This window comes from Achroia grisella, unplaced genomic scaffold, assembly GCF_030625045.1.
Source record: "Achroia grisella isolate CSIRO2021 unplaced genomic scaffold, CSIRO_AGI_Agris_v1 utg900, whole genome shotgun sequence".
Lineage (NCBI taxonomy): Eukaryota > Metazoa > Arthropoda > Insecta > Lepidoptera > Pyralidae > Achroia > Achroia grisella.
The window spans coordinates 6051646-6069914 of NW_026713059.1; the positions used below are offsets into that span (position 1 = coordinate 6051646).

The 18269-nt window shown below is 34.0% G+C and overlaps 1 protein-coding gene across 1 annotated transcript in view; it reads right to left on the reverse strand.

The window, feature by feature from the left end:
* Nucleotides 1-14674, reverse strand: part of LOC131853303 (LIM domain only protein 3-like) — a 48570-nt gene extending 33896 nt beyond the window's left edge. Inside the window, exon 1 of the mRNA XM_059204162.1 lies at nt 14247-14674. The gene's annotated coding sequence lies outside the window, so the exon portion shown is untranslated. The remainder of the gene's footprint in view (nt 1-14246) is intronic.
* Nucleotides 14675-18269: the final 3595 nt, after the last annotated feature.

The following is an 18269-nucleotide window of genomic DNA, read 5'->3' on the forward strand; positions in this document are numbered from 1 at the left end:
TTCAATAAATTCTATTGAATTTATTGAATGAGTCCCGCTGTTAGTGATCATAGATGCAATCTAGCGGAAACGTCAAGTAAGAAAATACTTCATTTACTTATTATTAAATTAATAGTGTTAAGATCCGGTGTATTACATTAATAATAGTGATGTTTTATAAAAAAAAAAACAAATAAAACTATGCATTAACTCACTGAGTTCTTATTTGTCTACAGGAATGCTTAAAGAATTTCCTCGTCTGAATTCTAGATGAAGCTGTACCACGGACTTTACGTCATCACGTGATGCCCGTGGTACCATTAGCATTGCCATTCCGGAGGAATATGGTGCCATAATTCCACTTCCAGTAATTTCATAATTTTCATTGTACTCCATTACGCCAAAAACTACTGGTATTGGACTACTAGTTCCATTGTTATTATCATAAAATTATACACAATATTTATAATTAAAAGATTAGAAAGGAAATATCATTTTAATTGAATGCGAGGTGATAAGCCACTCAACGGCATTTGCATGGCATTGAGTCATTTTCGTGACTATGAAATTAGTATATAGCGAATGCTATTGTGACTAACAGCGTTATATTTCTCAAACAAGATAACTTACTATGAACTAGTCATTGCCTGCCACAGAACTCATGACTGTGCCCGTTCCTATGGAAATATACAAAATTAATTTCTTAATTAGTTTATATTATTCTCCGTTAAGTAATGTATTTGCCAAATTGAATAGATAAAATATTTTTAAGTTTAAAAAATATTAGTCAGTCTTTGTTCCTTGAACAAAGTTCTCTTGTCTGTTTTAAACTCGTCAAATAACTCACGCGGATATAGGTATTTATCTATTTAATCTGCTTGAAATCTTATATTTTTATTTTGATACTGGTATTAACTAATCTCATCTAATAATTACTAATTAAAAATTCATAGTTTTGAACAAAAGGAAATGTCTTGTAGACATTTAATATATAGTAGTAGTAGGTACCCAAAATGTGAAAGCGAATTTATTTTGTACAAATTTCTTTAAAAAAATTCCTGTATAATATTAGTTATTAGTTTTTTCCTCATTGTCCTATACAAAGCTTATCTATTAAATACAAAACTACCAAGATATAGATAGTCATCCTCTTAACAACGTAGCGACGACGAAACTCGTGTTATCGGGCGGCCTGATTCTGCTGCATTAAATCGTTTCCATTACTTTAAGTAGATTTCGATGTTTATGTCAAACGCGCCAACGATAATATCGCAATTTATTTTATTAATACATTCGCTCTAATGGGTGGAGGCGACTGATGCGGCAACTTTACTATTAATATACTTAGATATCAGAATTTCTGATTACTTAATATCTGTAACTGTTATTAATTTTCCTAATACCAATTATTTGATACTTGTGTTTGAAGTTTGATAAGATTACTAATTTCAACCTAATGTAATTTTTATCCATTATACCTATAACTTTTTAGCAACTTTACTATTAATTATTTTTTGTTAATATGAAAATTAACCGATTGTGTCAGGAATATTTCGCTACATAGTAACAGTGTAGTTTCGTAACTTTTGTAAATATCCTTCTTAAAGTAGAATAGTATTAAAATAAGTAGAATGAAAATATGCAATCTCAGAAAGGCAATATAATTTTTATACATCTTTCTATGATGAAAATAAAGGATTCTCACTAAAAAAGGATATGTATGACACTAACCTTAGTCTCCAAAAGAACTGCGATGGCTAAACGACTTCCATTAAATTTCGATAAAATAATTCTATGTATAAATGTGAAGTACTTAAAATTACGGGAATTAGTTAAATCATTACAAAGGGTTTGCTATAGATCTATTTTGTTACTTGAAGCCAATATACTGTGTTTCCACGCGTTTAGGGTTTACAAAAAATTAACCTACCCGCGTTTTAGCAACATTCTTCATTGTATTTGTAAATAGGCCATCTCATCTTATATATAAAATTCTCCTGTCACAGTTTTCGTTCCCATACTCCTCCGAAACGGCTTAACCGATTCTCATGAAATTTTGTGAGCGTATTGAGTAGGTCTGAGAATCGGCCAACATCTATTTTTCATCCCCCTAAATGTTAGGGTTACTCCACCCCTAATTTTTTTTTTATTTTAAGGCAAAACAACGTTTGCCGGTACAGCTAGTACTAAAATAATATTTCATATCGCGAATAGTCGAGAGTAGTTCCTAAGATTAGCGCATTTAACCAAACAGTTCTTCAGCTTTGTAATATTTATATTGACAAAGCTACTAGCTTAGTCTATAACTATCTGTATATATAGTACAAATGAACATTATTAGTTGGGTCAGCAAGTTGCTGGGCGTCAAAAAGTAGTGAGACTTTTGTATTTATGGGGATAATTTTGTACAAAGTATTCCTTTATTAAATAGTAGTATCTAAAACAATTCGTAGACCATCATTAATTACGTAAAAAATCCCGTCGCAACAGCATTTAAAAACCTGGTTTAATAACATTTACGAGCGAAGCATTTAAATATCAAAGAGTTCAGGTTAATAATGCAATCAAGATTATACCTTACATCGTTGCGTATCGAATTAATACTTCATTAATATTAATACTGCAATTTATTCGAAATTAAGTCAACGTCTCGGGTGTTCAACTTGACGTTAATGTACTTACTACCTGCTTTAAATAATAATTATAAAAAGTAATAAATATTATATATAATCCCCCGATTAATATAGAGGTTCAGATCTGCAGTGCTGGATACATAATCCATTTATTTAATCATTGTGTATCAGAAGAAATACGAAATTCTTATACTCGTAAGAAATGTTTTTAATTTTACTTTATGAATAATTCAGCGCACTCCAAATATTTAACTATATTCATTCCATTTAATTTTTGCTTTTCAATTGTTTATTAAACTATTTCGTAGAAATTTCAAATTTCATTTAGTTGTTATCCTCTATCTGTCTATTAGGAAGATGACTGTTTATGTCGATAATTATACTTAAACGGGTAACTCAAGTCCTTTTCTACGCATGCATACGCATGGTAGGTATGTATATATACTAGTTTTTAGCGTGTAACTGCAAGATAAACCTATAGATATCAAGCACAGTTTTATCTCGTAGTTAAATCTAATTAGAAACTTTTATAATTTTGTTTTTATCGGTCAATCACTTCTAAGGTATCTTGCAATAATGATGATAATTAAAACACTACGATAGACTTACTGATGATTTAAAATATCATTGTTTTTTATATTTCACAAATGGTCGACCCTGCTTTGGCCGTCATTCTATAATTCTTACACATTCCTTATAACACGCACTATATTTTTTAAATATTAGTATAGATCTAAGTGCTCCTATTATAGATACTTTTACTAACAAAAAATACGTAAAAATATATATGATATTGTAAAAAAATAGCCTTTTTAAAATTTTATTTTAATTAAGTATTTCTATAAATTTCATAAGAACACACGTCTCACTAAGAGAGTAAAGTTAAGTAACATTTATAGATATGTCATCAAAAACTAATCCATTTAAATATTACCGCTACAGTTTTATATAGCTGGGATAACATTATGGTAAAGAATAACTTGTAAAATTAAATTTGAATCATGATAAAATCTTGGATGGGACAAGGCTGCGTAAGTTTTAGGAGGGTTAAAGGTGGGGTAAGTACTTTCTTTCCGACCAAATAAACCCTTACGATCCCTTTTAATACGATAATGTGCCTCTATCTTTCGTCTGCAGTCACACACACGAGTCACACGACCCTCGTGTGCTAATTGAATTTAAGGAATAAAATCCAATCGCCCCGATTCTTTATTATTCAAGATCCAATTTGGATAAGGTCTGATCGGTCCGCGGGGCGCGGAGCGCGGGCCGAGAGGGGCAGTCGAGAATAAAATTGGATTTGTCACTCAAAACATAAGGCTGCCTTTAACTTTAATAAGAAAGTATTGTATCATAAATTTGCGAAGTTTATATGGATTGTTGGAAAGTTTTCCATTCACTTCCCCTTATATTATTAAATGCTGCGTCAGCCATGTACTTATTACGTTAAGTTATGAAAACCGAACGACACACACCCGAGTACGTACCTACCACTGCGCGCAGGTCGTCGTATGGAAATTTATAAATTTATGTTCCACAATGTCATATTTATTTATTTTGTTTTAGAAATTTTCTAAAACAAAATAAACAACATCTCATTCTTAAATTTTTACGTTTTACATAAAATTGAACATTTGCTATCGTGACTCATCTAAACATTTTATCAATATTAATTGGGAATGTTATTCCATAATAGAAACCGGTAACAAAGTCTTGAGTAATTTTTAATTTGATGTCTCATTTTAAAATTAGTAATTTTTTTTTTGTTTTTTAATACATAATATTATACGGAAACAAACTGATTGACACATTAATCATTTAAAGATAAAGAATATTGTTATGCTTTCATTAGCCATATTGATATGTAATAATAAATAATTTATTAGTTGATATACTCGTTTGTATGTCATGAGGGGATCACTTACCAGAAGGTAGTTAATTCTGTGACGTGAACCCGCTTTCAATGTTTGCCCACAATAATGGGAATCCGTGTGATCTGATAACAGTATTTACACTGTCTATCACGAGGAAGCAGTGACTACACTGTGACACCCTTGGCTAGGGTGTCATCTCTTTCAATTTCCACAGATTTGTCTCAGTTTCGAAGAGTTTCAGAGAACAACCTGTTTGTATCGGGCGAATCCGATTAATTGAATGATGAACAATACAATAAACAAATTTTAGTTAAAAAGATAGCCTTTAAATTTAGAACAAAGCAAATTTTGTCGTAGTAAAAATTCACACTCCAACCTGACCCGTGTCACTACTGGTTTCGATGTCCGTGAGTATGTTTGTGATTCCTAAAGTTGTGTTATATAAACTATTTAAATCAAGGCATTCAGTACTATACTCTACTATATTTCATTCAAATGTTGTAATTATTTTTCGAGCCTGGTTAACTATAATAATTGCACCTCCGCCATAGTTCGCTCTCTCTCTCTCTACCAGCACATGGTATTTACCTCCAGCATATAACAGTTACATAATGACAATATAATTTTATGTCTAAATGTAATATTTGTATGATGAATCATTCATTATTAATAAATGTATAATAGCTTTTCTAATATAATTCCGAAAAAGATAGATAAAAAAAATATAGTGTATAAATACAAAAACTTTTTTACATTAAATTCATATTTCTGTACACAAAGTAACAATAGACAGTTATAAATAATAATTTAAGTAACATTGTGATATCCATATAGTATAAATAACATTATATTATTATATCTCAACTAGCTGTCCCGGCAAACGTTATTTTGCCATATAAATTAATAACTCTATAAAAAAATAGAGGTTGATGATAGAAGGGTGAAAATTTAGGATTGTATGTATTTTTGTATGTTGTATCATAAAAAAATAGAAACTAAAAATTTGGTCTAAAAAATAAAATAATTTGGGGTGGACTACCCCTAACATTTAGGGGGATGAAAAATAGATGTTGGCCGATTCTCAGACCTACTCAATACGCTCACAAAATTTCATGAGAATCGGTCAAGTCGTTTCGGAGGAGTATGGGAACGAAAACTGTGACACGAGAATTTTATATATAAGATTACAGTTCCTGAGCGGAATAAAATATAATGATAATAATATTATAAAATATAAACCATTACCTGCGCCTGCGTTCTCTTTTTACTGAGACATAAGATAGCCTATATCTTTTGTGATAGAATCTGTCTGCACCTCAGTTTTCCTTAAGATGCATTTTGTCGTAAAAAGGTAACAGACAGACAGACAAGCTTAAGCTTTTATCATATTAGTACAACAGTAGAGAATATGAAAGTTATTTATAACTTAAGTAAGTAAGTAACCAGGAACTTTATCCTAACTTTAGATATCTGCTATTTGACATTGTAAATGTATGTAACAAGTTTATGCTACATAAGAACATCGAGGCCTCGTGGTAGTGGATTTATATGTGGTCAACACCAAAAAGCTTAGAACGTTAAATTGTGTTTCGAAGCGACTACAATTTGAAAGAAGCACTGATATCAATCCTAAAAATAATCCAAGGTCAAAAGTTGCTTTCACCACAACATTGACTGTTGACTAAGCCTCTGACTACCTCCATCCGGTATAACAGTCGTGACATTATATTATACTACAGATTTAAGTATTGGTGGACACACCACTTCTGTTTATAGACGTGAATATTAGCGTATCATTGACGCACGTGCTGTAGAGCGAGCGTGAGATGCCAATCAACCATTCTTATAGCAATCCGTTTGAATCATTCCTATACAAATGTACTCGAATTTTTCTTATCTATTATTATATAATAGAGAAGATTAAATATAGTAGTTGTATTATTATTCTTAATTGGTCTAATTATCACTGCTCCCAATTACAGTCTAATGAATCAAGCATAAATTACGCAAACATTGATAACGCATGTTCGTTAACCCTCGTTTTGTGTTATTATTATAGTTAATTAAAGGGATACCAGACATTATAGAGGTAGACTTTGTACGAAGTCGTCCGAGTACATTTGTCTCACCTACTTTACCCACAAGGAAGTTGTACTTGTTTTGTACTGTTTGTCGTTTGGTGGATGAGATTAACAGATTACGGAGGCATAATATCTTTAGTCCTTCAATATGACAACTCTTGGCGGTACCGCGAGTGTCACATGATGATTTGATGTCTGTGGTCCTTTTCTTGTACATATAGATAAGAAGCTATTGCCATCATATAAACGTACACTTACACTTGGGCCGTTAGTTTGTTTGCCAATACAATTATATAAAAAAATATTTTTTTTAACTTTTAATTAAATAAAATTACGGCTTATGTTAATTTAAATAAAAACTATTTATTTGTTCAATTAAAAAACTGTAAATTGTCCAAGATCTTAATTATCATCATCATCATCATCATGTTTTCTTATAGAGATAACTCACTTTTATATTAAAAAACTGATATTAGGCACCTATATCAATATGATAGTAGTACTTACTACCTTTACTAACTCTAAATATTATAAAATTATTTCTACTTTTTTTTGTGATCAGGTTCATAATAAATATTTTATAAGTTGATATTCCTTTTTCTAATTTTATTTCGTTTTAATTTCACGTTATAGTCTTGAGATTTTTTATTAAATCTTTATTTATTTCTGCTTATTCAATAATATATATCAGGTTGTAAAATAAGTATGTTCTTAACAAGCTATTACGTAAAGGAATTGAAAATAGCAGCAGGTGTTCCCGAGGAGTCAGAGCCTATTATAAGTAATGACGATGAGTATACATTTTAGAGGAAAGCTCCTGTTGGTGTTGGCGACTTGGCGAGCCAATTAGAAGTGTTAGGAGGTAGCGGAGCACCCGGCAGCCCGCCGCCACAACACCCACCCACCTTCCTCTGTTGTCCAATTAAAGTACCGCCACCGTCGTCGCTGACAGACAACACTGATGCCAACGTACCTAGAGGCGCCGGAACCGAGTACCTCCTTGTAATTGCATAAACCACTTCTAAACAAACCTCCGCTTTTTTTGCACAAACACTAACAATGGAATCATGTCAGACGCAACAAGAACTCCCCTTTGCTCTCTACCTCTACTGTGTAACTATTCACTTGTTAATTAAATTCGCACAATATAATCGGCAGTCGCAAACTGATACCGCGTGACCGTTATTGCATAGCAATAAAGTTGAGTTCTGTTGAAGCAGCATAAAACAGTACGTACCGTTGTTGTTTCTTGTTTAATTACAACAATAGTGGCCTCTAATGAGAGTTTGCGCTAATAAGCGCTGCAAAATGTAATCAACATGCCTCGTCGCTCTAATGAGCCAAGTTCCTGCAAAAACAGGCAACGTCGACATTTTACTAGAAATTAATTAGGCGTTGTACCTATATGGATATTCACCTAGGTCCTGGGCTGCGCCGGAAGGCCTTGTTTATAACTTGTTAAGTACCTATCTACAACCACTATAACTAGTAACTACACTTCTAAGAAAGAAAATGTAGACAAGTAGGTACTTACGATCAACGTAGGATTTTTTAACAAGCGGACATAGTTCAACCATTATCTCTGCCTACAGTATTGGAATACGTTGTTAGCTACGACAAAGTAAGTAAATATACTCCTTCAAATAACTTCTATTGACAACAAAGTACACAGACCTGGCAAACGTCGTTAACTTAAATAAGTACGTTTGATTACGTCGTAGCTAGCTACCCCATTAAAACTTAACGAGGGGCAACCCCGGGGAAAATAACTAACCCAATTTCCCTTTGCCGGGAAATCATTAAAAGTCTTAAAAGGGTCTTTTCATATATTTTTTACCCTGAAGCGTACGTGCAAATAAACACATTTTTACATACTCGAACAAACAATTCTCCTAACGAGGCAGGAACGTAACGAGAGCACGCGGGCGCGGAGGCGGCAGCGGGCAACCACTGACCAACGGGCGCGCCACCCACGCCAAAATCCGCGTGTCTCGACACCAGCGGCATAGTAATAGTAGGCAGTAGGGCTGCGCCCGCACCCGCGCTAATTGGAGGGATATGTGTCTCGTTACACGCGGCGGGTACCTGTCACTGTTCACTAGTGCTCACCTAATGACAACCCTGATTTATTAGTCTATATATTCAAATTGACATGCCGCTAAAACCGTACCAACACGATACGACGTTGTAATTGCTACCGTCGTCTCTCAGTTCACATAGACGGAAACGCAACATTATACATACATATTATATTTGTTTATTTGTATTGGTTTCATTAATTTAACAAGCTACGAATTAAATAGTGCTGTTATGTTCATGAGACTTAACAAATCATCTATCATAATCATAATTAGAATATTTTATTTTTGAATCATAAAAGACATAATTGGAATTAGTCATACCGCTCTCTGAGAATAATTTATACAACAGGAAATTCATAACATCATTTATAATCTCGGAAATTTTGTATCGTAAATTAATAAATTAATTAATAGATTTTCCAATTAGTGTTCGGAGTATAATTAATGGATGTGTGCAGTATTAGTGTCGGATACAATCTGATTCGAGACTCGTCGGCAATTACCAACGACTACAAAATACGTCGAATTCCACGTAATTGCTGAGAATATTACGGCAGTGAACTTAATTGTTCTCGACTTAATTAATTAAGCTTTTGTTTGAAACTAACAGCAAAGTGTAGACTTGGCAATTCTAAATTGGATCTTGTAATTACCTTACCCTCCCTTTTGCTGAAACTGTCTACTTTCAATTATGGGCGAAGCTTTGTTAATGGAATCAATTATAATTGGGACACAATGTGAAGCCTATTCGAATTCCAACAATCATTTACAATGGGTTAATTAATTCATTCGTGTTGTGTATGCTAATTATTTATAATTATTTTCGAGACGGGACATCACTGAAAACAATGAAGAAAGGTCGGCGTTCGTTTCATTGCGCCAAGTACATAGCGTTCTGCGTTCATTAGGTAGAGTTAGTCATTAGGAACGCCGTTGGCGGGTCATTAAGGATGCTTATAATGAGCAAGTTTGGTACCTATCCAATGAATGTTCTTAATCGTCACAGCTACAGCGCATAAACTAATAACGTGTAACTAAAAGACTTTGTTGTCTGTCTAGTTGAAACAGGCATGAAATAATATACACCTTTAATGTACTGATTAGAAGAGACCAAGACTGCCTCTTTTTTCTTTTATTCGAATATAAATTGTGATATGTCAATCAATGTAATACCGCATGGACACTTGACGAGTAGATAGTGTTTGAAACACTAGCTGTATTCTGCTCACTGTATCACTGGTAGAGACCAGTGTAATTTAATAAGTACCTACTTCTTATAGTTCTACCTCCTTTAAATCTTCCAACGAGTTTGTTAATCTAGAATATTGCTTTATCTGTGTACCAAAAGTCATTCGAACCCGTCCAGCCCTTTAAGCGTGATTGCATAACAAAGGCTCAAAAATATAAACTTTCACGTTTATAATATAAATAAAACTATATAAAAAAGAAAATATATCATTTTTTAGTTTTGGGTTTTTAGTAAGGAATAAAAAAAATGTAGAACAAGAACTACATTTCAGTGTCTTCACACTTCACTTTACTTTATTTTAAATATAATCTTACCAACCTATATAATATTATTCATATATGTGTATCTAATAATATATTGCTTAATGTGTTATTATAATTATGTGGTTGTTGATTGTCCATTGCGCAGTGTAGGCATACAAAGTGCGGGGGCCGCCGAGACCGACCGACCTAACTTTAATTAAGACATGATAATTAAAATAACAAGCAGCGGGCGTGGCGGCGCATCACTATGCGAGGTCGTGAGGGTGCATACGACACTCTAATCCAATGGCCATGTTTTACTACAATGCGATTTTACTTCACTTCTTAACAACTTAGTGTTTTTTTTGGAAACGTAACTCACATACTTGTATGAGACAATGTTAGTGAAAAATTACAATATGATAAAACCCAAATCATCCATTGCGGGCGTGTAGCTTGTTCTACGATATATTACTTTTGTAGTACCAAAGATAATAGATGGGGTAAAAGAATATGCTAAACTAATTTATTAGGTAAACTTAATGAATTTTTATTTTAACACTATGTAAATTACATACAATACTATAGTTTAATTATATAATCTTATTATATCAGTACCTACATCCTTTTCATTACAGTTTGAGAACCATAGCTCCTAATTAAAAATTCTATCATGTAATTTGGTCACTTGCGAGCCAATATAATTTATTACAATGAAATTAAAACAAAAAATATTTATGCTTAATTAAAAATTAAACAGCGTGTCGCCTAATAAAATGCATCAGACTTTTAAATTCTCTCACATATTTAATTAATTAAAATAAACGTGTTAAAATTCTATTAACGATCGCGTTTTATCGGTGCCTACATAAAAATGACAACGTTTTCATACATTGTAATCATATCAACAATAATGTTATTACAAAAAAAATGTAGTAACTACTGATTAAAATACTGATTATATTAATGCGTGAAGTTATTTTTAAAATATCTTATCCTGACCTAACCCCAAATTTTAATACTTAAAGATATAAACATAGAGACATAAATACATCAGCAAATACTGTAGATCGGTTATATTAGTCAGGGTCAAATTATGCCCGTCCCAAAAACTTTGTTATGGATAGATAAGTAGTTTATTTGATAGTTACCATTACAAAATGTGTACCAATTTATATTTCTCACTCTCTCTCTCACTTTCCTTTAATGATAACACTAATAATACACCAAATTCGAGAGGGAACATTGTATTGACATATACAGCGAAATGTGTGTGGTTCACCACGACACGTCGGCAGTAAACAACAACTCTGCCTACCCCTTCTAAGATAATAATCATGTCAAAGTGGTATATCTACAATTTAGTATACTCATTAGATACTTAAAGGCAATATCGCCTTGTCTCTCTCTAATAACTAAACTGCATTGTATCGCTAATTAAACATTTAATTTTATTTACTGTTTATATTTAAACTTAATTATGAATATGTTTAACATACTTAACTAATGTAATATTAAAACTTGTTTCCTTATTAGATACAGATATATAGAAACTCTTGCGACATAAGTTGCCAACTTAGCACGTATCTTCTGTTAGTTCTTGCCGCTGTAGACATATATAGTTAAGCTCGAACTGGTCAATAATTAGGCAATTATATACAACATTATTCATGTATACCAAACTTGACACGTATCACTTCACGTAAAGATATCATAATGCTGATAACCTCACGTATACTCATATGTATAATATGTTATACACTAGCTGTGTCTGCGATTTCATACTGGTGGTATAATAACAATAGATTGACTTTCTTTTTTATTTAAATTCAATAATATTGTGATCACCAATATTTTGTACCCCCATGATGGATGGAGGATTTTCACATTGAGTGCTTTAGAGAGTAATCATATCTTTAAAGCGATACTGGTATTAGTTATTTAGACATAAACATGAATTGAACATTATTTGGTATAACTACATAGTATAAAACAAAGTGGCTGTCGCTGTCTGTTCGTCTATGTATGCCCAAATCTTTAAAACCACTCAACGGATTTTGAAGCTTTTTTTTAAGAGATAGAGTGATTCGAGAGGGAGGTTTATATGTATAATACATGTATACCCGTGCGAAGCCGGGGCGAGTAGCTAGTAATATTATAAATATGAAAGTAGGGATGTTTGTTACGCTTTCACGCAAAAACTACTGAACCGATCATCATAATTTTTTTTAAAATATATATATAAACCGCGGGTACAATGTACTAATTTATATAATGGTTATCACTTTTTTGAAAATCAATAAACTGATTCAATATACAGTACCAACAATTACTGTTATGCATGAATAATGTAATTACTTAAAAATTTATTTGATTATTACTACAAGATATTGTATAGAAACAATATTTATATTATTTCCTGTTATACCAGATTTGACTTGGGACAACTGCGCTATGCTGTACCGCAGTCTCTAAAAGTGTCTTCTAAGATATACGGCCTATTTTTATTGTGTTACAGTTAGGCACTTTATAGGAAATTCTTTGTAGAACCCCTATTAATATGAGCACATCATGTAAACATATAGTTTATACCTTTGTTAGCATTAACAATGTAATTATATAATCTATTTGTAAATATAAATATTATTCTCATTTTACTAAAACAGTAGATATCTACATATTTACATACCTACTGTGCTCCAATTCAGATAAGTAGGTACCTACATCAATTTAGTGCACTAGTGAAAAATTGTAATTACTTTGTTACCACGTCAATGGAACTGTATGGACAGACAGACACACTTTCCCATTTAACGCAGACTTAGGTATGTTAATTTAACTTACTTACCTACCTACTCTCAGTAACCAACTTTATGAGTTTGAGACAAACTTCTCTAAAGTCAACTCTTAAACACAAATTGTGAAAATGCAATTAATTAACATCAATATAATATAATTATTGTCATATGTAACTTAATCACCCACTCTCACTACTCGAAAACTTGCAACATTTCCTGTTTATTATTAAATCGCGCTAATAAAACTTGAGAGTATATCATTATAATGATATAAATTTATGAGTGCAGCTATTAGAATGACTGGTAAAGATAAATAGTCGTTAAATATTTAATCTAAGGTAATAAATATAAACATTGTAAGACTATTAATATACAGTAGCGCTATTAAGTTTACTGTTTAATAAAATTGAATAAATTGTATATGGTTACGTCATTTACATTGTGCTATTATAAATGTGAAAGTGTGTTTCTGTTTGTTTACTTGGTTGTTTGAGATACCGCCTCAAAAGGCGTGTAAGTACGGCTTGCATTGACAGAGTTTGTTTATCAATTCAAAGTCACTGATAATAATTAGTATTACTTTAAAATAAAAGTGTAGTAGGCACGTATTTGACTACTTGGTACTTGAATTCAAACTTTCTAAAACATAGGAGATTGTATGTAATTACTAATTAAATAAAAACAAGTATTTTTAACCTTATAAATAATTATGCCGTAACTCGCGGCTTTGTTTAGATTAGATAATTTACTATCAAAATTCATGGACATTAAGTACGGGGCTTTAGTTAGTAATTAAATAATCCTAAATATACTTTTAAGAGTACTTAAATTATAATTATCTATGTTAATAAATATAAATGTAGGTATAAAAAGAACGGTTATTTCATTTATTTAAAAATATGTGACGTTATAAATTCCTGAATTAATGAACAAACTACGAATTGCAATATTTCTAAACGTTCAATGTAGTCAGCCTGTGAGTGATTAAAAGAGAGTCATCCAATTTCCTACAGACCTTACCATAAACCTCTAAATGATAATAAACAGTGTCAATATCCCACTATCACTAAACTGGTCTTACTAGGATAATAAATTGAAAATAAATTAATATAAAGTAAGATCCAATATCGTATTCTAAACTGAGTATAGCTTTAATACCATTAATAGATTTACATAAACTTTGCATATATAAAATTGTCGTGAAATTAGGAACAGTAAGTAGGTACTCTATATTAGTGATGCATTAGTACTTCTACTACAAAGTTGCAAATTAAATAAAAACAAAATTAAATTCTGTATACATACATACCTAGTATCGATATTTTCCTTAGGGTACAAAATGCACAAAATAAACGAAACAGACGATATTTCCAAAACAGTAGTCAATTATTCGCACAATAAACAAATTCCACAGTCACGGCAAAGCAAACACTATATTAAAATTTATTCGTCCACACCAATTGTCACTTAGCGGGATTTATCAATTTCCGGATGGTAAAGAGCTGCAGTGATGTTAACTAACGTTTCCGAACAACCACGCTAATGTCCGATTAGTTTCGCAACGGTTAATTAAGTCGCTCTATCGAATACTTTTAATTAAACGCCGAAAAATTACAACGAGCGGCGTTTCGCATTTCGAGTAAAGTTTGAGTCACAAGGAGGCTAAACTAATACGTACACGCGCGAGGAAGTTCCGCGACGGAGTGAGCCGAGTTACGAGTCGAGCAGGTCGAGTAGTGAATGCAAGCGCCCGCCGCCGCCACTGCCGCCGCGCCGCGCCGCCACGGGCCGAGGGCGGCCGCCTGAACACGGGGTGGAATAGAACAGGGATGCCAACTGTACGAGCATCCTCCTACAAATATGCCATCTTTGCCTTTGCTAAAAGGATATTTTCATCCTCATACAGGTTTGTATAGGATTTTGACCTACAAAATCTCTTTTAAATTTTAAGATGTACGAGGTTAGTGACCCAAATTGAGCTTATGTACGTGATTTTATTAGGTTAGTTATTTCTTAGTACGTACCAAAATGTTTTAAAGTTGCCAACCCTAGAATGGAACAACACTCTAATATAATGACGGGGTCGGAACACTTTAATACTCTAATTGAAAAAGTATACTCTGACAACAGCTTTTAAGTGTAATTAAGGTTTCGTCTTCACGCTGGCAATAGCTAAGGTGCATACATACCACATTATGCTAGTAATAATAATAGCTAACCTTTAATAGACCATTATTACATTTATTGCATACAAGCGCGGGTTGCTTGCTTCTCACGGAATAAGATATTTTCGTTTAGGAAAATGAGGCCATATGGGCCTCAGCCTTAAGCTAGACTTCTAGCAATATATCTGTGAAAACATACATGTTTTTTATAATAGGTAAGAATTATAAAAATTGTTGTTTTGTGTCCTGTTGGATTAATAGTCTCTTTTATAATATTTATTATTACTAGCTACTCGCCCCGGGTCTTCGCACGGATGTTACATGTACACCCGTGCGAAGCCGGGGCTTTATTTATATATGAAAACCTTCCTCTTGAATCACTCTATCTATTAAAAAACGTCATCAAAATCCATTGCACAGTTTTAAAGATTTAAGCATACGTAGGAACAGCCAACGACATTGACTTTATTTTATACTATGTAATAATGATGATGTACAGACTTGGGCAAGTTATGCTTTTATTATTAATAACACTTTTTAATATTCAAGCCACATGTACCTATCTAAAAATTCAATAAACCCCCATTGTATATACATATATAAATTATTACGTGGAAATCGATAATAAAAGTAATCGGCAAGAGCGTCACGTCCCGCCGCGCTACATAGGTAAGAAATATCACAAATACTACCTCGCTAGTGGATTCCGGCCTAAATTCAATTCCACCCTTTCCCCCGCACCCGTGCCAGTAGGAAACCAATCTTCTTTACATTCCCTCGCCGACAAATTTATACTCCGCCATACGTCGTGGGTAATAGGAGGTGGCCGTCCGTGAGCGGCGTCGGCATCGACACGAAAGGTGGTCAATGGTCACCTTTCGTGAGTGCTGAGTAAATTATTAATCAGCAGATCGCCATAAGCCGCAAAGAATGGCAAGCATGTGTCCAACGTCTATGTCCAGCTCCTGTAACGTTCACGTCTCTGAGAATTTAATTTCCACGGCCCGCCCGCCCTCGCCGCCATTGTCCGCCCAGTATTTCATTACGGCTCGAGCTTTTCTATTAATAAATCACTCTTCGCCTGCGCCGTTTAATTACGTCCCGGATCTGGCCAACGTCTGATTACACTTTCATCGAACATCTAATTAGGAGTGCAGTCAAACCGGGTGGGAACGTGTGTATTCTTTGTACGAGAGATATTACACTCGGCCTATATTACCATGAGGCACTGCCTCCCTATCCAAGTTTGAAATGAACGAACTTTGATTAAAATCGACCGCTTGCACTGTTAAGTAGAGCATACTGTAAGTACGTGAATTCTATTTAATTACTAAGAAAAATGTTCAGCTATCATAAAATTTATGAAAAAGAAAAATGTTAATAATGGATAAAAGTAGAACTCATAAACAAGATATTAAATTGGAGAAATATTGCATTGCTCTATACTAGGAGCTAGGGACTTTTTAAATTTCCTGACCTGAGAGTGGATACGGTGACGGAAGCGAGCGCGTGCGCGACCGTGGCGGCGGACAGCGAGCCGGGCCGCGGCGCGGGCACCGGCCGGGCCCTCCCGTTTAACTTATTGCCACGGTTAACGAGAATACGCCGTTGTGTGCCGGCGAAATTGAAGGATTTACTCCGCGTCCCTCCTTTATTAAACGTATTGCACACTCGCCTCTTCTACATGTGTGTGTGCCCGACTATACGCAGTATGCCGAAATTACATTTCACATGAGTCGTAATAACAAGGGCGGGCGTAAATCACGAGCATTATTAGTTTCTCTTGTTACCCGTGCCATTTGTCGCTTTATATTTAATCAAAAAATGTTTATTTTGAAGAGATAGAATATAAGGTGAGACGAGCAGAAGTACGTTACATTATGAATATAAACTAGAAATATTTACGTTCTAGTTGTAGGCCTCGTTGTAGAAAAGTTACTAGTAGTACTTAGTGTTAAAGTTACTCTTTTAAAAACAGTAGGATATCAAAGTAAAACATATATAGTCCACAGAGGAAAAGTACAGTTTGTGACAGTGCAGATTGTGACACAGCAAAGGGCGTCCCTTCACACGGTAGCGGTTGCTGACGACAGACCGACGAGAGCACCCGCGTTCTAAGAGCAATATAGCCGGACTTCCTGTAAGCTAAAGCGTATCGCTCAAAGTTTTGCAATATACGCGCACCGAGCCCGTCCTTTATTAAAAACTATTCTCACATTTTTAATTAAAACTTGTGTTCCCCCACTAAAACTTTATTTAAGCAATAAAGGCGGCGCAATTAGCGGCGCTGTCCCCGCCGGCGACTTCACCTACTTTTCCTCTGCTTTAATGAGTGTTTTTTAATAAAGCTGGAGACTGCTGCAAGTTTATTAATTTAGTTTAACTCGTGTCACGGCAGGTCCGGTGCCACCCGCCCTCGCACGCTATAACCGTACTTTTTAATTTAACACCCTGAGCTATTACCTTAATAGGCAACTTACAATGAAAAACCATTAACTACATGTTTATTATTATTACTTTACCTTGATTTATATCGGTGAAAGGAAATAAAATAAGGAATATAAAATATTATAAGTAGGTAAGAAATAAAGAATAACCAGTGAAAACGTGCATCACAGATAAATAAAGTTGTGTCTTCCGAAAATACGCTTGGATATTTTCAGAATTCAGAATCCAAAGTAACGATCGTTGTCGAGCACCAAACTAAAAGCTTGAATGACGTGGTGCCCCCTCGCGCAGTGCACCCCCACCCCGCGAAGTGTTCCGGCCATAATTACATTCCCGTGTCTAACAAATGGAGAATCGGTGTTGATTTGTGTTTAGCCGAGCCCGTGATCCGTACGACCCACACTGCGCATAGGTCCGCCGTTTGGAGACCGCGTTTCCGCGTCCGCTGCCGCTGCGGTCGATGACATGCACTACATTTACTGATTGCTTGGTACCTTCTCAGCCCTCGTAATTTGACAACTCGTTACTTAGATATTAAAAGAAAAACATACCAGGTTAATTTGCTACAAGGTTGTCTATGTAGTACCTCTGTATATCATCAGCCAAGTTGCATGCTTTGTAAGCTGTGTTTCTGTTGTAGCATGCATATTAGACAGTTATATTACACTAGCTTCTCGCACTGGCTTTGCCCGGGTGTACGTCTATTATGCATATAAACC